The sequence below is a fragment of the Globicephala melas genome, chromosome 10 (assembly GCF_963455315.2).
Source record: "Globicephala melas chromosome 10, mGloMel1.2, whole genome shotgun sequence".
In the NCBI taxonomy this organism is placed as follows: Eukaryota; Metazoa; Chordata; class Mammalia; order Artiodactyla; family Delphinidae; genus Globicephala; species Globicephala melas.
This window is the reverse complement of record NC_083323.1, coordinates 18,838,780-18,862,181: the sequence shown is the minus strand read 5'-3', so window position 1 is coordinate 18,862,181 and position 23,402 is coordinate 18,838,780. Positions and strand designations below refer to the sequence as shown.

Sequence of the window (23,402 nt, the reverse complement as noted above, 5' to 3'; positions counted from 1 at the left end):
TAGGACCTGCAAACTGACAGCCGGCAGGGCTAATATCACCCACAGATAAGTTTGGTTTGGCTTGAACAGATAAGTTTCGATGACCTTTAAAACTTAGGAACTTCACACTAAAATCCATACTTATGGCTTCTCTTTAAAAAGGGAAAACTCTGGCCCCATTTCCCCATGTTAACAATGCTGGAGCCGCCATCTCCCATCGCTCTACCAGATTGCTTTGCTCATTTATATTGCTTGTCTGCAGGAATTTATGTCTTCTACCCTGCTGTGACAGTGTCTGTCTTCAGAGACAAGTCCAATGCAAGGGGGTTTGTACCTACCCGCAGGGCTGTTGACAGGACGGGCTTAGGCAGCCATATTTTCTCTGATGTTACCTCTCCCTCTGGCCCTCCACACCTCACCTGTGGCTGACTTCACCAGGGATGGTACTTGAATCAAAGTTGGCCCGTCCTGAAGCTTGCCAGGACTTTTGGCCTGGCAAGGAAAAGTAAGCAAGGGTAATTGCATTCTTCGCTCAGAATGCTGGAATTAGAAAACTGAGCAACTGTTGCCAGCTAGTGGGGGAGAAAACTGAAGATTACCAAATGCATTTAGCATCGCAGCAAGACAAAGCCCTGTGTGAGCTGAGCTTCATGGTGGAGAAAACGCATTGAGAGAGGAGAATAAATTGTGCACCAAAAGAGGCCGTGATAAGACACCAGGTGGCCCTGAGAGTTTGAGAACACAGATTTGCCCCTTGAGGCCACGCTCAGTTCTAGTTCTGGTGAGCGCTGATGTCTTCGGTTTCTACTCCTCAGATGTCCATGAGTTAGGAGAAATTTACCCCACTTGTCTTATATCCACCCTTCTTAGGAAAATAATACCATGAATTTCCTTAAGGGAACCATTCCACCGTGAGAGAATAGCCCATGTGAAAATGAAGCCTACGCACAGGGGAGAGAAGACCCCTACCCTAAATATTTCAGATCTTTCTTGTTTCTGCAGAAATGGTTGTGCGCAAAAAATAGGCTCTCCAAGCCTTCATTCAGCATATGTGCCTATATTTAAGGTACAGTTGAGAAATTCAGTGATGATAAAAATACATTTCATAAGCATTTATAGAGTGTCATTTGTACATTGCCCACTGTGGTAGGCTCTGAGAGGGAAACAAACATGACCGCATCCCTACAATCAAGGAGCTCATGATCCAGTGGAGAAGACAGAAAACGTACATGAATTTCTATAGCAAAACAGAATGAAATAAACACTATAGTAAATACTTGCTGATCCTCATAGGAAGGAGAAGGGAGGGAAGAGAGGGGAGGAAGCGGTTCTCTCTAACTGGGGTTGGGGGCAGTTTGGTAATCTGGCTTCCTGGCAAATGAGAAGGAGAGATGGCAGATGCAGACCAATTTCCAAGGAGGCACCGACAGCAGGACCATGTTGATGGACGTGAATACAAGGAAAGAAAAGGAATACAAGAGAGCTGGGAGCATAGCAGGACAGAGGGAATAATCTCCTTCCCAGGGACTTGAGGCATCATTGAATGACAACCTGTAGCTGGCGCCAAAACTGAATATCATGAAGGGGCAGAGGAGGAAGAGATCATGGTGGGTGTGGATGGTCAGAGAACCTGTCCTAAAGAGACTTCGGTGGGGCTTTGACGTTTACATAGGGGTTAGAAGAGAGTGAGAGGCAGCAAAGAGCACTCCAGGTGGAAGGAATCATGGGGGCAAAGGCAGAGGAAGCTGAAGAAGCCGTCCTTTGTCCTCTCAGGGCCAGTGTGTGTGTGTCTGGGAGGAGGAAAGAGGGAGCAGACCAGCTTTACTGGAGTTGATAGTTCAGAGTGGAGAATGGTGGAAAAACACTGTTGATAAGGCCGTCTGGAGCCAGCCCGTGGAAGGCCTTGGATTTCTGGACGAAGGGTTTGGACTTGATCCTGGAGGCAGTGGGGGCCAGAGAAGACTGGGGAAAGGGGTTGACTTGATGAAAGAGTTCCTCATTCACTAAAGAAAAGCACCAATGCAGATCATTTTTCTCCTTAGAAAACAATCACAGAATTTAGCTTTAAATGCACCCCCAACTCCATGAAAAGCATATACCAGCCCCTGCAGGGCTCCCGGGGGGAGTTCATGAGTTCAGACTCAAAACGCGAGACGTGTTTTACTTGGCATTTAAGCATGTCTATGGGTGATGCATGTCCTCAGACGAGGACAGAATGATATGATTAAACATTTTATATCAGCTACTCTGCCTCTCCCATCGTGCCTTTTCCCTCCACAGTTCAGCCTCTGATTCCTCCACTTCTGGATATCCAGAGCAAAATAGCTGTAAGACAGATCGTACGGCTTCTTAGTGGCATCTGTAGTGTAGATGCTAAGGATAAGGGCTTTGGAGACAGTAACTACTGCTTTCTCAAGCTTTCTAAGTCTCTCTGGGTCCTTAGCAGTGTTTAGGAGCACCTAGTCTGGCACATGGCAGGGACTCAGCTAGAAATAACTATTAACAATGTTTATGATACATTTGGTTTTTAATGGAAACTTTCGAGATATTTATTTTCTTCTTTCTCTCATCCTTCCTGCTCAGTGTCTTCCTACTATTTCTTCCTTTCTCTTTCTTCTTTTTTCTTTTCGATTTTCTGTTCAGTTCATTCTTCTCTCTTTCCCCACTTTTCCCTTTTTCTTTCTACTTTCTATCTCCTTGTAACTTTCTTTTTCCTTACAGGAACTGGGAAAGACAAGGGTGTGTGGGCGGCCATGGCGTCCCTCCAAGGAAAGTGTGAGGCTTTGGGCAAAATAGATCTCTCATTTCTTCCAAACATAGGTCTAATCTGAACTGTCTCCAGGCTCTAGTCTCCAATCCAACTTCAGTGGTTTCAGTTGGACTCCATGAGAAGGGACCCCAGGGATGCTGTGTCGTTAGTCTTGTCTTGGAGAAAATCACTTTCTGTGCGCCTACTTGTCTCGAAGGTTGGGGCACCCACATTCCCTTTCCTCAAGTCACCAGAGCCCAAGAGAGACTTCTGAGCAAAATGCCTGGCTGAAGAGAAGCAGGACTTCATTAAGAGTTTGATTTATCCCCAAATGATCTATTGTTATGCATCAAACATGTTTTCCCTACAAACCAGTTGGCAGGGAGCACGCAGATAAATTACTACAAGATGTAACCAGACAAGCTGTTCAAAAAGGAAATGGCTCTCTGTGTGTGGAACTCAGGAGAGCACATCTATAAACATGTGTTGGGAAATCAATTCAGTCTAAGTTTGCTGGAAGAAATGAGCTACTGCCCCCAAACTACCAGCTTGCTGTGATAGCTGACTGCTCTTTTGAGGTCATCGTCCATTGTCTCAGTGGTGAGGATGAAAAAACAAGGTCGAGACCTACTCTGAAGTGTCTTCAGAGCAAAGGGGCTCTTGAGTTATCCATAGACAATTGTGAATTCTCTCCTTCGGTACAAGTCAAGTTAGCTAATCTTGTTCTGTTGGAGAGAATGGGTTAGAGTTTATTCTATCTGCATATTACAATATTTAGTTGCAATGATAGATTTCAAAGGAATAATAGTAATATAGAATATAATATAGTATAGCACAGTGCTATATAGTTTGATGTGGAAGAAGAACCCCTGGGCATGACATCAGAGAAAATTGGGAGGTATAAATCCTGTCTGACCACCTGCCATTTGCTAGCTCTGTGACTCTTGGAAAGTTCCTTAACTTCTCTGAGATTTCCCCCTCTTTTGTAAAGGGGGGCAGGCACATACGACTTGCCTTACAGGTTGTTTTGTTTTAACGCATGCAACATGCCTTATAACTGCACTGTGGCCAATTAAATTTAAACGAATTAAACTAAATACAATTAAACTTTAGTTCCTTAGTCACACTAGCTACATTTCAACTGCTCAGTAGCTACATGGGGCTTCTGGCTACTGTATTGGGCAGCACGGTTATATAACATTTCTATTATTATGGAAAGTTCTACTGGACAGTACTGTCCGAGAACATTCCAGAAGCAGTGTAAGTACTTCACGCATAATTGTTGCTCCCTGCTTAATAGTTCAAAGCACTTTCACACATAGGACCTGATTGAAGGGCTGTCTATCCAGCAAAGATGGAATGCCCTTTCTCTTAGACATCACTGTCTCTGTATCGTGTTCTAACCTGACTCAAGTCTACAAAGCATGGTGATTGCTGGAAAATTGGAGAGTATACAGAAAGAGGATTTCTGGGTCTTTAGTTAAAAGATACCAAATGCATATACGATAAGCCTTAACTCCAGCCACAAAACACATCTCAGTAGAGATAACAAATAGGAGTAGAAATGAAGTGCAATCAACAACAATAACAACAAAAACAAACAAATCTTTATCTGATAGCCCAGTAACCCTTTTTCTCTGAAGACACTTCAGAGTAGGTCCTGACCTTATTTTTTCATCCTCACCACTGAGACAATGGACGATGACCTCAAAAGAGCAGTCAGCTATCACAGCAAGCTGGTAGTTTGGGGGCAGTAGCTCATTTGCTCCAGCAAACTTAGACTGAATTGATTTCCCAGCACATGTTTAAAGATGTGCTCTCCTGAGTTCCACACACAGAATATCCACCAAATACTAAACATGGGCTAGCGCTAACATGCATGTTACCCTCTTAATGTTTCATTTAACCACCTTGGAAGAGTCCCAGTGTAGATGAAAGCTACCTCAAGGCATATAGCTGAAGCTTAAGAAATGTTCTCAAGGTCAAGGCAGAGTGATCACAAATTCACTTTCGTTTGGTTGAGGACCATCTTGACTTTCCACGGTGAGACCAACACATCTATGCTGCAGCTGAAGGGCTTGTAGCATGACAAGAAGGTCCTCTTGATCTTCAGAGCATATTTCTTGGCAGAGACAAAGTAAAGTAAGCCCAAGGTAAGGTCGCCCTCCATATAGGCAGCAGTGAAAAGAACAAAAGTAGCAGCTACATTTGTTGAGTGCTTAACGTATATACTGTTCTATTCATATTATGCAGGTCATCTGATAGTCTCCACTATAACCTTATGAAGTAAGAACTTTAATATCTCCGTTTTATAGGTGAAGAAATGAGGCACTGAATGGTTAAGAACTCACCCAAGCTCACAAGCTACTAAGTGGTGGAACCAGGACTGGCCTGGGTGGTTTAGCAGAAGTTCACATTTTTAACCACTGTTCTCTGAGGCCTATCAAGGTCAGTGATCTCTCTGTGGTTTCCTCATTTCAGTTTCAAAAAAACATTGAATTCTTTTATAATATTTAGGGTCTTCCGTCTGCAGTTTTTCTGGTCGCTGCAGGAAACAGCTCTAAATATTAAAGAAAGTTATCGTATTACAGACGATGATGGAAACACTGCTTTCTAGATTAGTCAACTTATAGATTTATGTAAACAAGTATTTCATGAGTAAATGAAGATAACAAATGCAAATGAGACAGTGAGATCATTTTATCTTTGAAGGTGCGGAAACATTTTGTCCCATTGTTTGAGTGAAGAACACGTGGAGTGAAAAGTGGGCACTTAGATGGGAAGGTCAACAGACCAAGACCTCTAGGCCAGCTGCCTGCTTTCATAAACAGTTTTATTGGACCACAACCGCACCCAATCATTTATGGATTGTCTATGGGTAGAGCTGGATAGTTGTATGGCCCACAAATTCTAATATATTTACCATCTGGTTCTTTCCAGAAAAAGTTTGCTGACCCCGGACTTAGATGGCAGTGAGAAAATAGCATTATGTTCCGAAAGTGGGTCTTATCTTAAACAATCATTTTCAGTGGACTGAAAACATATGACTTCAGTGGTACAGTATTAATAAAATTTGATATTGTTGAATTTTACATAATTGAAAACTGCAAATAAGAAGAGTTGAGAGGTCAAATGGTAACTTTATAATAAACGCTGTTGCGGTCCTAAATTTGAAAGCCAAAGGCAATCGTTAAATAAGGTAGAAGGAGGGACTGTTTATTGACCTCACAGGAGATAATATAGTAGTCCATTGGTATCTGCGGGGCAATTGGTTCCAGAAATCGCCCCCCATCCCCCACCCATGCCGCAGATACCAAAATCCAAATGGATACTCAAGTCCTTTATATAAAATGGCATAGTATTTGCATATAAGCTACGGACAACCCCCCCATATACTTTAAATCACCTCTAGATTATTTACAATACCTAATGCAATTTAAATGCTATATAAATAGTTGCCATCGTGTGCAAATTCAACTTTTGGTTTTTGGAACTCACGGGAATTTTTCCCACTGAATATTTTCAATTTGCGCTTGGTTGAAACCGAGGATGTGGAACCTATGAATGCAGAGAAATGACTGTATTCTGTACCTCTGGAGGTAATGAGAGTCAAGTTGATAAGAGCTTGATATACTAGGGGCAAAGGCCCTACCTGGCTGTAAAAAGACTTAGTGGTTCACAGTTCTGATTGCATGATGGGATCACAAGGGGAGCTTTTAAAAACCTCAGAGCTATTCAGGGTTTTTTGTGCTTCCAAATTTTAGAATTGTTTTTTCTATTTCTGTGAAAAATGCCACTGGAGTTTAGATAGGGATTGCAATGATTCTATGGGTAATATGGGTAATATAGACATTTGAATAACATTAACTCTTCTGATCCACAAGATACCGTTCCATGTATTTTTGTCTTCTTCAATTACTTTCATCAATGTCATAGTTTTGGTGTTTGGATCTTTTACTTCTTTGGTTAACTTTATTCCTATTTTATTGTTTTCAATACTGTTATAAATGGGATAGTTTTCTTTATATCTTTATCATTCCTGGTGTACAGAAACACAACTGATTTTTATATTTTGATTTTGAGTCCTGACACTTTATTCATTTTTGTAGATTTAAAAATTTTTTTGGTGGGGTCTTTAAAATTTTCTATATACAAGATCACCTCATCTGCAAACAGAGACAATTTTACTTCTTCTTTCCCAATTGAATGCCTTTAATTCCTTTTTCCTTTCCTGTTTGCTCTGGCTAGGATTTCCAGTACTATGATGAATGAGTGGTAAAAGTGGACATTCTTGTCTTGTTCTTGATCTTAGACTGAAAGCTTTCAAATTTCATCATTAAGTGTGATGTTAGTTGTGGGTTTGTCACATATGGCCTTTATTATGTTGCAGTATGTTTCTTCTACATGCAGTTTGTTGAGTTTTTATCATGAAAGGATGCTGAATTTTGTCAAATACTTTTTCTGCACCTATTGAAATGATCATATAATTTTTATCTTGCATTCTATTAATGTGGTGTGTCACATTTATTGATTTGTGTGTGTTGAACCATCCTTGCCTCCCAGAGATAATTCTCACAAAGCTATCTTGAGAATGTACAAAACTGGAGGCATCACACTCCCTGATTTCAAACTGTATTATGAAGCTATAATAATCTAAACAGTGTAGTACTGGCATACAAACACATAGACCAATGAAACAGTATTAAGTGACAGAAATAAACGCATGAATACATGGTCAACTAATTTTTGACAAGGAGCCAAGAATACTCAGTAGAGAATATATAATGTCTTCAATAAATGGTGTTTGGAGAACTTGATACTCACATGCAAAAGAATGAAATTAGATCCCTATCTTACACCACTTACAAAATTAACTCTAATGGATTAAGGACTTAAACATAAGACCTGAAATCATAAAACTCCTAGAAGAAACATAGGGGAAAAGTTCTTTGGCATTGATTTTGGTGATGATTTTTTTAAAATATGATATCAAAAACACAAGCAACAAAAATAAACAAGTGGGACTGACTACATCAAACTAAAAAGCTTATGCACAGCAAAAGAAACAATCAACAAAATGAAAAGACAACCCATGGACTGGGAGAAAATATTTGCAAGTCATATATCAGATAAGGGGTTAATATCCAAAATATGGAAGAAACTCATACAGCTTAATAGCAAAAAAAACCCCCGAAAGACCTCAAAACCAAAAAACAAATGATCTGATTTTAAAATCATCAAAAGACCTAAATAGACATTTTTTTCCAAAGAAGACATACAAATGGACAGTAAGTACACAAAAAAGTGCTCAACATCAATAATCATCAGGGAAATGCAAATAAAAACCACAATGAGATATCACCTCACACCTGTTTAGAATTGCTGCTATCAAAAAGACAAGGATGTGCAGAAAAGGGAACCCTAGTGCACTGTTAGTGGGAGTGTAAATTGGGCCAGCCACTATGGAAAACAGTAGGGAGGCTCCTCAAAAGACTGAAAATAGAACCACCATATGATCTAGCAATCTCACTTCTGCATATTTATCCAAAGGAAATGAAATCACTATCTCATAGAGATATCTACACCCCAGGTTCATTGCAGTATTATTCACAATATCCAAACATGGAAATAACCTAAATGACAATTGATGGATCAATGGATGAAGAAAATATGGTATATATATATATATATATATATATATATATATATATAAAATATATACACACACACAATGGAATATTATTCAGCTTTAAAAAAGGGCAATCCTGACATTTGTGACAACATGGGTGAAACTTAAGTGCATTATGCTAAGTAAGTCAGACAGCGAAAGACAAATACTGTATGGTGTCCCTTATATGTGGAATCTAAAAAGGTCAACTCACAGAAACAGAGAGCAGATGGGTGGTTGCCAGGAGCTGAGGGATAGGTGAAATGAGGAGATGTTGGTAGAAGGATACAAATGTCCAGTTATAAGACATCTGGGGATCTAATGTACAGCATGGTGACTATAGTTAACAATACTGTGTTGTATAACAGCAATAACAAAATGGTAATTATGTGAGGTGAAGGATGTGTTAGGTAACCTTATTGCAGTGAACATTTCACAATATATAGACATATCAAATCATCACACCTTAAGCAACATTATATATCAATTATATCTCAATAAATCTGGAAATCAAACAAAAAACCAACCCAGAGCTCAGGCTGCTTACCATACCAGTTAGTTCAGAACCTCTGGGGGTGGGATCTAGGCATCAGTATATTTTAAAGATCCCTGGGTGATTCCAGGGTGCAGCAAAGGTTAATCCCTCTCTGGAAATGGGCTGTTCTTTGTGGGAGAGGGCAGAAGGTGCTTCTATTTGCCTTGAGACTTTCCCATGAGATAGTACTTCTACCCAGACCCTCTCCACTTGGGTAACTACCGACAAAGGTTCTCTCTTTGACCAAATTTTAGTCAGCCTCCTCTGAGCCCTCTGTTCAACTAGACTTGACTGTGGGCTTTGGTCTCTATCCTTATAGAGTCCAGTTTTAGCAAGAATCCTCTGAAGTCAATTTAGCTAGAATCCCTCATCCTCAATATTTATCTGATCACTTTCCTCATCCCCCTCCCACAATTCCCCGGTATCGGATCCTCTTGGCCTGCCCTCATCAAGAATCCTCTTTGGTCAGTTTAGCAAGAATTATCCTACCTTCTTAGTAATTTTCTATCCACCGACCCCCGCCTTGCTCCTTGGCTGTAAATCTCCACTCCCTTGGTATTCAGACTTGAGCCTGAGCTCTCTCCCCTTCTGCCAAAAGGCATTGCAATAGATCGTCTTGAAGGAAGTCTTCCTTATCATCTTTAACAAGCACCAGAATAATTTTTTCTTTAACACTACTACTCACCCTTAATGTCTCAGTTTGAGTCTTAAATGTCCTTTTCTCTAGGAAGTCTGAATTAGGTGTCCCTCTCTATGCTCCTCTACTCCTCCTATCAATTGCTATTGTAATTTCCTGCGTACTCTTCTCTGTGTCCCATTTGACTCAAAATGTCATGATGGCAACGCTGCATCCACCTTGTTCCACGTGAACAACAGCAGCAGCAGTGAATACTCACTGCATCACACACGGACTCTGTGTCACTCCCTGCGCATATTATCTTAGTTAATACCTATCTCAACCCTATTGTCATCTCCATTTTACAGGCAACAACCTGAGGATGGGAAAATTAATGAACTTGCCTCAGGTCACACTGCTAGGAAGCCCTTAGTGTTAAATTCAGTTTCTGGCACATGGTAGGGTGTTCAATAGAGATTTGTTGAGTGAAAAAAAATAAATGCATGAGTTGCTTTCCTCTCTAGTTTGTCCACAACCTCTCCGGTGGGACTGAAACCACAGTGAGATTCCCTTCCCCTACTCCCATGCTTACTAAGGCTCAGCTTTGACCTCTTCCAAGTTTTCTGGCCCAAAGTAGATGGGCTGAAAGTCCTGACCTTCATATGACTGAACAGCAGCAACTTCTAGAGAAAGGACTAGTATTCCAGCTTGTTTGACAGAGATACTTAAAGGAAAATGAAAATAAGAGAGGAGAGACTGTATGTGTCACATTTTCCGAAGTGTGTACTTTCAGCTTACAGCCTGAGAACCCAGTGTGGGAGAAATAGGGCACGGAATTGTTGCAAAAGACCCTTAAATCCTTAGACATGTCACACATTTTCTGAAAATGGAAATAAGCATTATTTTCCACTTCTAGATCTACTATTGAATTTACTGCTGTCACAACCAATAAAGCGTGAGCTCATTTAAAATTATTATCGAATCCATATTAGCTTCCCATCATCTCATTCAGTAAGTACAAACTGCAGCTCTAAAACATTTTGCGGGGTCCAGTGGGATTTTTTTTTTATTAAAAATATGGAACGCTTTACAAATTTGTGGGTCATCCTTGCACAGAGGCCATGCTAATCTTCTGTGTATCGTTCCAATTTTAGTATATGTGCTGCCGAAGTAAGCACCAGTGGGATTTTTGCAGTTATTAGTAGTAATAAAAATTCTAAATATTTATTGACTGGGCAGTGTATTGTCGATGCAGAATACCTCATTTAATTCTCCATCAACCCTTTGCAGTAGATACTATTATTCTCATTTTACACAAAAAGAGCACAAGATATCCTAGAACACCGACAATAATATTTCCTGCTTAATACTGTGATGAAGACAAAACACCTAGGGGACTGCCGGGCCAGTGCCAGAGTGGCAGCAACAAGAAGGGTCCATGGAGGCTCCCAACCCTTAGGTGGTTGGAAGGGGGATGCTACTAATATCCGGACATGGAAAAAGGGCCTCAGGTAGACTGACTGTGTCTAGAGTTGGGGATCTCATGATGATCCAAAAAGGGGCTGGTGTATACCTAAAGATTAGCAGGCGCTAAAGTGGTTGCCTTGGCAAATGGCGATGTTCTTGGGTGGGGTGGGGACAATACGTAAGGGACCTGGAACCTCCAATGCTGGGAAGAGTGGTGCATGAATACTCAAGTATTCATCGAATCCCTACTGTGTTCTAGGCACAATGCAAGTGACTGGGATACAGTTCTAAGCAAAAGAGCTGTGATTTCTCTCTTAATTGGAATTGTTGAGAAATTATTCAAATATTAACATAACACATAATTTAAAACTGTGATAACTGTGAGGAAGGAAAGGTACAAACTGCTCTACAAGTGTACAATAGGGGAACCTGCTCTCATTTGGAGGGTCAGGAAAGGCTTTCTTGAAGGAGGAACTGGAGAGAGGGAAGGAGAGTGAGCATTCCTAGCAGAGGAAACAGCAAAGGCCCTGAGGTGGAAGGAAAAGGATACATTTGAGAAAATGAAAGACAGCCAATATGTCTACAGCCCAGTGTGCTGAGAAAAATACCACTGGGACTCTGAGCACGCTGGAGAACAAGACAAGGAACAAGCCATTGAAACTTGCCTCCAAGCTAAGACCAGACGGATTGAGGCTATTGAACTATATAGGTCTGAGCTTCCTCAACTGGCCCCACACTAGGGATCCAGGTAGTGCCAAGGTAGCCTTCACCATGCTGCCTGGCAGTTTCGCAGGTGACACGTACCCTGGCTAGGGGGGGAAATTGGGGTTTCAGCCCTAGTTCTACCTCTTTTTCAATTAGGAACCACTGGAGCTCTGCTGACCCTGTGGGATTGTGTAGGGAGTGGTCCTTATACTGATTAAAGTTTTTGCAGCACTGGTATAGAGCAGCGGCCTTCAACCTAAGATGCACATCAGAGTCACCTGGAGGGACTTTAAAATTGCTGCTGCCATTATCCACAATAGCCAAGATATGGAAATGACCTAAGTGTCCATCGGTGGATGAATGAGTAAAGAAATGTGGTATATATGCAACGAAATATTATTCAGCCGTAAAAAAATGAGGAGGTCATACCATTTGCAACAACTTGTATAGCCCTTGAAGGCATTATGCTAAGTGAAATAAGTCAGATGGAGAAAGACAAATATCGTATGATCTCACTTGTATGGGGAATCTTGCAAACAACAACAGCCACAACCAAAACAGAAAAACAAACTCATAGCAAAAGAGATCAGACTTGCGGTTACCAGAGGCAGAGGGTGGAGGAAAGGGGATTTGGAGAAAGATGGTCCAAAGGTACAAACTTTCAGTTATGAGATAAATAAGTACTAGGGATGTAATTTACAGCACGATGGCTATAGGCAACACTGTTGTATGATATACGGGAAATTTTTCAAGAGAGTGAATTCTATGAGTTCTCATCACAAGGAGAATTTTTTTTCCTTTTTTATTTTCTCTTTTTGCCTTTTATTGTATCTATATGAGAAGATGGATGTCAGCTGAACCTACTGTGATAATCATTTCACAATATATGTGAATGAAACCATCCTGCTGCATGCCTTAAACTTACATAGTGATGGATGTTCATTATTTCTCAATAAAACTGGAGAAAAATTCCTGCTGCCTCAACCCCATGCCCACGGTTTATGATTTAACTGCTCAGAGTATATAGTCTGGGCATCAAGACTTTTAAAATCTCTCCCAGTGATTCTAATGTTCAAACAAGTTTGAGAACCACGGGGTTAGAGGCTAGTTCCCAAATGTCAGTCTACAGATCAGCTATATCATAAGTACCTGTAGGGCTTATAAAGAATCTCCGGCTCTATATCAAATCTGCTGGGTCAGCACTTAAAAATGGAAGCCTTAGGTGATTTTTGAACCTATCCAGGTTTGCTAAGGCCTGATTTAGATCATGGCCTCTCAAACTTTAATCTGATTCAGTCTGGGGTGGGGCCTGAGTTTCTGCATTTCTAACAAGCTCCAAGGTGTTGTTGCCTTCCAAGCTTGAATAGCAATGGCTTCAGGGGATGCAAATGGAAGAATGGGTGGCTTTTCTCCAAAACCTGCCAAGGGCTGGACCTGAAATCTATTAGCATACAGGGACCTTATTTACATGTCCATGTCCACTTCCCAGATCACTTTCTTCGGGGCAGGGATTGAGTCTTTTTTTTTTTTTTAAACATCTTTATTAGAGTATAATTGCTTTACAATGGTATGTCAGTTTCTGCTTTATAACAAAGTGAATCAGTTACACATATACCTAGTCTTTGTCAGGGCACTATCTCTAGCATCTAAACTAAGTGCCCAGCATGTTAGAAGCACAATAAATGGGATCTGAATTGAATAAATACCATGATATCCTCAGGGTCCAAGATGCAGAGCCAGCTGAAGGTGAGACATTGCTATAACACGGGCCTTCTGCCACTTCCAGTCATAAATTCCAATTGGATGGGGTCCAATGCGAAGCTGCGTGTTACCGAAGCCTGCTCGGTAGGGGGTAGGGTCAAAGCAGTCCTCTGGAATATTAATAATTCTGAGCAGTGACCACAGCTATGATATTTACAGACCCATGAAGCACAGGGGACAGCCTGAGGCTACACACACAGCTATAGACTCCAAGGATTTACTCTGCTCCAAATGGAGCATGTATATTGCCCAAGGCTGCCAAAAGCCATACGGCTCATTAGTTTTTACTATACAGAGAAAGGTGCCAGGCCTGGTGCTAAAAGGACATGACAAAGCACATTTGACAGCAACGGTCAAAGGAAAAAGCACAGTGGGAGCGGAACTGCTCTGCGGGAAGTTGCTCCTGCCTTTGGAACAGGAGACAAATACCTCTGCCTCTCCGTTTGGAGGCCCAGGCTGGTTGGAATCTGACAAGGACTTATTACTTTAGAAACTTTTTTCAGGGGTTTGGTTTCTTCCCCTGGATTCTCCTTGCATGGTGATGGATGTTTTATTCCTGAATATTTTTTGATGCTATAACTCTTGGTGTAGTTTGTGAGTTACACATTGGGAGGGGGTCAGAAGAGAGAAAGGAACAGAAAGAGAGCAAAAAGAGAGAGAAAGAGAAAGAGACAGAGAGACAAAGAAATAGAGAAGGGAAGGGGAAAAACCCCCACAATTATAAGTAGATGGAAAGGAGCAGAAAACTGTAAAGAAAGGGGTGGGAAGTCAGACAAGGATGGAGGTAGGACCTCAGGCAAGGGCTCCCCCTTCTTTTTGTTGCTTTATACTAAAGGATGTCGAAGTATCCTTCAAAAGGAGCTTACGTGGTACACATCCTTACATCCTGCAAGAGGCATAAAGGGTGACATTTTTGGTCTCACCTTTTAGCCCTGATAAATCGCTGCTGACTCTCACCATGAAATCTCACCCTTATATATTTTTTTCTGCCACCATCACTCTCTTTACTTTCTGTCAAAGGCTAGGCTATCTGGTTCGGGGCAGTTACCTTTCATGGGTTACACTTTTTTAGTGGTTGGAATAATTAAGATCTAGTCTCTTGGCAAGTTTGATGAGTATAATACAATATTATTGTCTATATTCACTATACCATGCATGAGAACTCCAGGACATTTTTACTACTTGTGGCAAATTTGTGCCCCTAAACAACATCTGTCCTATCCCCCGACCCTGCATCCCCCGGTAGCTACCATTTTACTCTCTGTTTTTACAAGTTTGGCTAAAAAGAAATGATAACTACGGGACGTGACAGAGGCACTAATTATCGTTGCGATGGCAATCATATTACAATATATAAATGTATGAAATCAATATGTGTACACCTTAAATTTACACAATGTTATATGTCAAATATACTTCAAAAAAACCCCAAACCTTTGTCGGACTATTCGAACCCAACTTTATCTGACCCTACCACACTTAAATCTCTTCATTCAACTTCCCCCATGTCTCTGGCCCTCTTCTCTGCACACAGCCTGTGATGAGATCTTGTCCTCTGTCCACGCTGCCCCACTCCATCCTGAGGTATAGATCCCACATGGAATGTTACACATCGCTCAGGGTTTCCCAAAGTATGTTCCCTGGACCACCTGCTTCGGAATCACACGGATGGGGATAAAGGAGGAGGAAGAAAGGAAGACTTCTTTACATGCAGCTTCCTGGGCCCAGTCCACCCAACCCTATTAAACCAGGCTGGGCAGTGGGCGACTGAGGAAAACTGCATTTTAAATCTTTGGCCCAGCTGATTCTGAGACACAGGACTGTTTAAGAACCTCAGCAAGAGCAGCCCTTCGGGGGTCTCAAATTCTTCCTCTTTCAAGACCCTGTTCAGAAGATCAGAGACCACCCTCCCTAAACACATGCTGTGTCCAGAGAATGGGTCACACACTTACACAACTCGTGGAAACTCTCCAGGCCTACACTTTCTCATCTAAAAGCAGGGGGCGGTGTCTGAGTCGTGAATGGGAACAGGGACAGGACAGGTAACAAGTACAGAAGTGCAGCTGACCTGATGGGAATTAGGGGAAGCTGGAGGCTACATGCTCTGGTTAAAGGGGCAGCTGCTTCTCCACTGCACTCACTTGTGGCTGGAGGGGAAGGCCACCCAGAGGTGCCAAATATTCTGAATTTGTAAGGAATGCTAGAAATCTGGATTTGCACGTAGATTTCTCTGATTTTTCATTTCTGGCTAAATTTTTTTTAACAGGCCAAACAAAATAGTATACACATTCAGACTGTGAGTCTATGTTTGCAACCTCTGGCCTAGAGCTTCCTAGGGTTGCCTTTAGCACGAGGGTGCTGGGATTCACTGACCCGGAACCTTCCTGGCTTCATGAGCTGTTCTGTTGCTGGTCGAAGCTTCTCTGCCGTCTCCTCTCCTTTTCAGAAGAACCAAGGTTCTTAAAAATTAGCATACATTTAAATCACCTGGTGGACTTGTTAAAATACAGATTACCAGGCCCCGCTCCCAAAGTTTCTGATTCAAAAGACCTGAAAATTTGCACTTCTAACAAAATCCCAAGGGATGCTGAGGCAGCTGGCCTAGGCTGGATGCTTTAAGAATCACTACTATAGCACCACTCACTGCCTATAATGTTTCCTCTCCCTAAATCAGTGCTCACACCTTAGCTCCTCTCGCATTTCTGAGTCACTTCACACAGCAGCCACTCTGGGCCCTTCTGGTGTTGCTCACGTGATCAAAACCATTTTGACAATAATAACTGTCTTTTCTGAGCGTTTACTGTGTGCCGGCCATTCATGTAAACACATGACTATATTAACTTTGATCTTCATCACAACTCTATTAGGAAGGCGTTAGCACCCCTGATTTCTACCTGGAGGGAAGTGAAGCCCAGGGAAGTTAAGGAACTTGCCCGCAGTCACGTAGTTAGGGAGAGGCAGAGACAGAATCCAAACCCAAAATGTCTGACTCCGGAGCCCGTTTATCGTAGAATTTCTAGACAAAGCCTGGATACTTTTGAGAGTGAAAGGGAACATTATTAATGATTATGCCCGACGACAGATGTAAACCAGGACTGTCATGGGCAAACCAGGACGTAAGGTCACCCTGTGCGTTCTGCCATTTCAAATGTCCTTTTTGGATGATCTACAACTTTGTGAAAAGGGCACAGATGTTGCAGCCAGTCAAAATACAGCTTAATTGAGCTAAAGCATGAAAGGGCTTAGGTCAGGGCCTGCTACATGGTAGGAACTCAACAGATGTCTGTTTCTTTCAGTCAAGCTTCTAAATCCTTACAGGGGAGTATAGGCAAGTGTCACATATAGCTAAGATTCTGGGGGCCCTACAATAATGTTGATAGAAAAAAAGAACATAAATGAAAACTCTTAAAAGGTCACACTAAGATTCTAATAATCCAGGGCTAAGCGTAAGAGTTCATAGAGGGCAACTCCCTCAGGTTTTACATTTGTAAGGAGGTATGGAGTCTGAAGTGAGTCTTGAAGATTGCGTAGAAGATGGAAAGGCTAGAACTGGTGATAGGTAGGGAAAGACACAGACTTTATGCAGAAACTAAATCAAGGCTAAGAAGCATCTCTGTGACTAAATTCTGTTGCATGCTTCAGGTTCACTCCAACCTTTGTAAGACTCCAGATAGGATAACAGAGGGAAATATCTTTATTTATTTAGTGAGTTTTGTATACTCTGTCATTGTTTTGCCCTCACTCACAAAGCCCTAGAGAACCTGGCTGAAGACCTGATCCTCCCAGGCACGCAAGTACAGACAGAGAAATTTCTGAGAAGAATTGGCCCAGGGTTTTCGAGAACTTTTGAATTTAGGGATTTTGAACAAAATCCTGCCCATCACAATGGTTTTCACAGTAAGAGCAACAGCTGCGGGTACTTAGTCCCCCTGATTTATGTGAAAAGGAAGGACAATTTCATCATACTTTTTCTCAGTCCCAAGTGTGGGAAATTCCAAACAGGCTCAACGCTACCCTCTAGTGTGCAAAATGGGCAGATGTGGGGATCAGAGAGCATTTGTGACAAAACCCCTGGAAGACTGGAGAAGGTAAGGAGAGAGAAACATTCTTGTATTTGCAGAAGGTCCATGAATTAATTAGTATCCAAGGGCTCTAAGAAACAGACAAATACTTCCCTGATGAAAGGTCTAACATGGTACTTCCCATAGAATATAATGTTCTGGAAAGTACCAGTCCTATGTGATATTCCATTCACATACCCTCCTGAGGCCCATGGTGAAAAAGTTAGGAATTCTCTGTACACCATGCTCCCCAAGCCCTCGTTAAAGAATCAGTGTTTAATAAAGGCTTGTATAGTAAAGGCTCTGGGAAGTTATGCAACGATGAAACTCTACTTCCCACACATATTCGAACACTGAAAGCTTTTCTGTTTTGTTTTCTCACAAATCCATATTATCCCCTGGGAGAACTGCTCCTAGAGCATACATCGGCCAGCGCTAGTGGGAAAAACACAGAGTTCTTACCTTAAGCTCTCCTATGATGAAAGAAGATCTGTCTCATAGGGTTTGATTACTCTACTTTGCTTGCAAAGATAGAAGTCAGTAGTAACCCAGTAGAGCTGACCAAGGTACAAAAGGGCAAAAGACCAGGGTGATGACTGAAACCTAGTATCTGATCCACGACACCAAGGACTGGAAGATCCCATAAGAGGCTAAGAGGTCATCCAGCTCCACCCCACCCTACATCCCATCCAAGTCTTTAGGCAAGACACTCAATCTTCTTACAGTTCTCCTAACGTGGCATTCTCACTCTCTGTCGATCAAAGTCCGAATGAGGCTTCGTTCAAGTGTCCCCTTCTTCAGATTTTTCTCCTGACTCTAGGCTCCATTGAGCATTTCCATTTCTGACCTTCAGTTAGATCATTCATTTATTCATCGAAGGCATATTGAACACCTGCTATATGTACAACATGGTGCTGGGAATGCAGATCTGAATAAGACAAAGAGCGTACTTTTGAGGAGCTCATAATTTCTGCCACTGAAGGAAGATGTGAAGAGGGGACAATGCAGACTCCACTGAAGCAGATGAAGATACAATAAGCCACAAAGACATTGCTGAATACCATCCAAGAGGGTTGTCAACAGGATCGCATGGAGTTCCTAGAACAAAGCCTGGCTCGTGGTAAGCACTCCGTAGATGTTAGCTGTTATTGTTGTTATTACTACCACTGCTATTACAGATTACATTTTTTTGCATTACTTGGTTCTTTTTTTTTTTTAAACCGGATACAATTTATTTATTTATTCACTTATTTATTTATTTATGGCTGTGCTGGGTCTTCGTTGCTGCGCGTGGGCTTTCTCTAGTTGCGGCGAGCGGGGGCTACTCTTTGTTGTGGTGCGCGGGCTTCTCATTGTGGTGGCTCCTCTTGTTGCAGAGCATGTGGTCTAGAGCGCAGGGGCTTCAGTAGTTGTGGCACGTGGGCTCAGTAGTTGTGGCACACGGGCTTAGTTCCTCCGCGGCATGTGGGATCTTCCCGGACCAGAGATCGAACCCGTGTCCCCTGCACTGCCAGGCGGATACTTAACCATCGCACCACCAGGGAAGTCCCATTACTTGGTTCTTAATATGCTGTAAGTGTCCAAGAAAATGGAAGAGTAAGATGCCATCTCCCCCACAAGTGGTTTACTTGGTGAAATTACTCCTTTACTCAGTGGCTGATAAATACCAGAGCCAGTGACACTTTATTTCTCTGCCTGTAAAATGATGCTGCTGATGACTCTCTTTTTGGCTTATTTCATTGATTCATCAATTCCTTCCTTTATTGTTTTGATGAATACTTATGGAGTCCCCATTATGTGCCAGACTCTGTGCGAGGGATGGGGAATATAGTAATCAACAAGACAGATATGGTGTCTGCTTTCCTGGAGCTTGCTATAGCCCAGGACTTGGGAGAAAATTTGCACAAAATTATGTTATGTGAATGTATTTTGTGACATACAAGGCAGGGGTAAATGTAGAGTATTAGTACAATTTAACAACTTACCAACAGTACTGCTGTCAATCTTGGCCCTTAGTCTCTGGAATGGAGAACATCATTGTGCTTACTTGGCACTGGGCCTGGTTTCACGACCTTCAGAAATGTCTGCTGAACAGAGTAATGAGTGGACAAATTAATTAGAAGCATTATTACTAAAATTCCATTTGCTACATAAATATAATCATGATGAAAAGAGAGGGGGGCGACAAGAATACATATGAATTAATGAACTCCCATTCTGTGATAAATGACATTATGTACCTCATTTTAAGGGTGAGAAAAAAAATGAAGTTCAGACATATTAAGTAACTTGCCCAGGGCTTCAAACCTATACACACAGTTAGTAAAGGAACCAGTGGCCTGAGAACACACATTTTCCTTCCCCTTTAGGGGGAAGCTACATTCTTTCCCCCGATCCCGTTTTTATTATTGGGGAACACGGTCTTCTTTTCCAGACTAAACTAAGTGGGAATGGATGAGGGGATGACTTCCACCTAATATGTCGCAGCTGGAGATGGGTGCCATGGCCATTAGCTGAAATCGACGCCCTGAAGGCAGTCATTACCAGCCCGTCTACTAGGAACCCAGAGCATCTCTGATAATGCAGTCTTGATGTCCTCCCAACATTTTCCAAATAAAGTGAAACAAACAACAGATTTCCTTAACACCAAAAGGCCAGGAGTCTCTGTGCTGAGTGAACTTGATGGAGAACTCAATCACACAATAATGGGGCCTGAAAGTCACCTAGTCCAACTGTTTACTTGACTGTTTAATCTCCTCTACTCCATCCCCACCAAGTACCCTCTAGGCTATGGGTTGGTGAACTTGTTCACATTTAAGGTAAGCTATTTGGAATGAGCTGATTGGAAAGTCTATTATATGTTGAGCTGAAATCTTCTTCAGGCAGCTTCTACTCATTGGTTTTCACTTTCTCCCTTGGGATCACCCAGAAACCTGATCTGCTCTCCACATGATTCTTATTTCTATGTTCCTCCTATGATACTTGACATACCACACGCTCACGCTATTATAAACTTAATCCTTTTCCTTTCAACTCATTGTAAATAGACACCTATTTTAATCTCAAAACTGAGCGATAATATCCATGAAATTGTAGGTTTGATATGTGTGTTTTCTATTTTTTCTAATAAATATTAACTATATTATCAGTATGTTATTAATTACATGTATTATTTGTATTAATGTATTATTGATTAACATTATTATTGATGTATTGTTAATGTACTGGTGGTGGTGTGACTACCCCATTTTGGGAAACACCATACATATTCCTTCTCTATATACAGTATTTGAAAACATCAGTCACAGCCTTCATTAGAACCAACATTCCCATTACTTTCAATCATATAATATTATGCAAAATTAATTTACCATCCTAGGTATTTGCCTCTGATTCGTCTACATGCCTACTTAGGTTTGTGGGAGCCAGTCTCCTATAAAATTCTCTAATTATTTATGTTCTGATTTTACTAATACCATCTGTGTTTTCATTAGCTTTCTGGGCAGTGGAACTACTGTACGTATTTCTAAAGAGTTCACTTGTCCTTAAAATCCTTAAGCATTTTTTTATCCACACCAGTGTTATAACATCCTTTCCCATCTTGTTCATTCTTTTTTTCTTTCCAGTAGAGAATGTCCTTCTTGCCCCCCAGCTCTATTGAGATAGAACTGTTGTATAATATTGTGTAAGTTTAAGATGGACGGGTTGCCATGACACACATATTGCAGAATGATTACCAGAATAACGTTAGCTAACCCATCACCTCACATAACTATCGTTTTTTAATGTGGTGAAGACATTTAAGATCTACTCTCTTAGCAACTTTCAAGTATATAATACAGTATTTTTTTTTTAATTGCAGGTCTTGGTGGCTTGTTCTTATTAATTTATTTATTTATATTTGCTGTGTTGGGTCTTCGTTTCTGTGCGAGGGCTTTCTCTAGTTGCGGCGAGTGGGGGCCACTCTTCATTGCGGTGCGCGAGCCTCTCACTATCGCGGCCTCTCCCGTTGCGGAGCACAGGCTCCAGATGCGCAGGCTCAGTAGTTGTGGCTCATGGGCCTAGTTGCTCCGCGGCATGTGGGATCCTCCCAGACCAGGGCTCGAACCCGTGTCCCCTGCATTAGCAGGCAGATTCTCAACCACTGTGCCACCAGGGAAGCCCCAATACAGTATTTTTAACTGTACTCATCATGATGTGCAGTAGATCCCCAGAACTTATTCCTCTTATAACTGGAAGTCTGTACACTTTGATCAACATCTTTCCATTTCCTCCCACGCCCCAGCCCCTGACAAACCACCATTTCCTCTCTGTTTCTATGTTTGGCTTTTTTAGATTCCAGGCAAGTGATATCATACTCTGTTTTTCTTACTTATTTCGCTTAGTATATGCCAAATTGTACTAAGAAGACACACATCAATGGAAAGATATCTGGGGTTCATGAATCAGAAGAATTAATATTGTTCAAATGCTAATACTATCTAAAGCCATCTATAGACTCAGTGTAATCCCTATCAAAATTCCAATGGCATTTTTCACAGAAATAGAAAAACAATCCTAAAACTTGTATGGAACCACAAAAGACCCCAAATAGCCAAAGCAATCCTGAGAAAGAAGAACAAGCCTGGAGGAGTCACTTCCTGATTTCAAACTGTACCACAAAGCTGTAGGAATCAAAATGTTATGGTATCGGCATAAAAATAGACTCATAGAACAATGGAACAGAATCGAGAGCCCAGAAGTAAATCCTGGCATACACAGTCAACTAATATTTGACAAGGGAGCCAAGAATACTCAGTGGGAAAAGCATAGTCTCTTCAAAGAATGGTGCTGGGAAAACTGGCTATTCTTTTGCAGAAGAATGAAATTGGACCCCTTTCTTAACCCCATTCACAAAAATTATTCAGAAATAAGTAAAGACTTAACATAAGACCTGAAACTTCAAAACTCCTAGAAGAAAATATAGGGAGAAGGCTCTTTCATATGACACCAAAAGCCCAAGCAACAAAAGCAAAAGTAAAGAAGTGGGACTCATCAAACTCAAAAAGCTTCTGCGCAGCAAAAGAAACAATCAGCAAAATGAAAAGGCGACCTATGGAATGGGAGAAAATATTTGCAATTCATATGTCTGATAAAAAGTTAATATCCAAGATATATAAGGAACTCATACACTCAATAGCAATAATAATAATAATAATAATCCTATTTTAAAAATGGGCAAAGGACTTAAATAGATATTTCTCCAAAGAAGACACACAAATGGCCAAGAGAAATACATGAAAATGTGCTCAAAATCACAAATAATCAAGAAAATGCAAATTAAAAAACTCAACAAGATATCATCTCATACCTGTTAGAATGATTATCATCAAAAAGGCAAAATGTAACAAGTTGGCAAAGACGTAAAGAAAGGGCACCTTTGTGCACTGTTGGTGGGAATGTAAGTTGGTACAGCCACTACAGAAAGCAGAATGGATTTTTTCTAAAAACAAAAATAGGGCTTCCCTGGTGGCGCAGTGGTTGGGAGTCCACCTGCCAATGCAGGGGACACGGGTTCATGTCCCGGTCTGGGAAGATCCCGCGTGCCGCGGAGCGGCTAGGCCTATGGGCCATGGCCACTGAGCCTGCGCGTCCAGAGCCTGTGTTCTGCAGCGGGAGAGGCCACAACAGTGAGAGGCCCACATACTGCAAAAAAATAAATAAATAAATAAAAATAAAAATAGAACCACCATTTGATCCAGCAATGCCACTTTTTATTATATATCAAAAGGAAATGAGATTAAGATCTAGAAGAGATATCTGCACCTCATGTTCTTTCGAGCATTATTCACAATAGCCAAGACATGGAAACAACCTAAGTG

The 23,402-nt window shown here is 41.4% G+C and overlaps 1 non-coding gene across 1 annotated transcript; it reads right to left on the bottom strand.

Annotated features, from left to right (window-relative positions):
- Positions 1-10,618: 10,618 nt before the first annotated feature.
- LOC115853092 (U6 spliceosomal RNA) lies at positions 10,619-10,725 on the bottom strand. Its single transcript, XR_004039412.1, has one exon. It is a non-coding gene; the product is annotated as a U6 spliceosomal RNA (small nuclear RNA).
- Between the last annotated feature and the right edge of the window lie 12,677 nt (positions 10,726-23,402).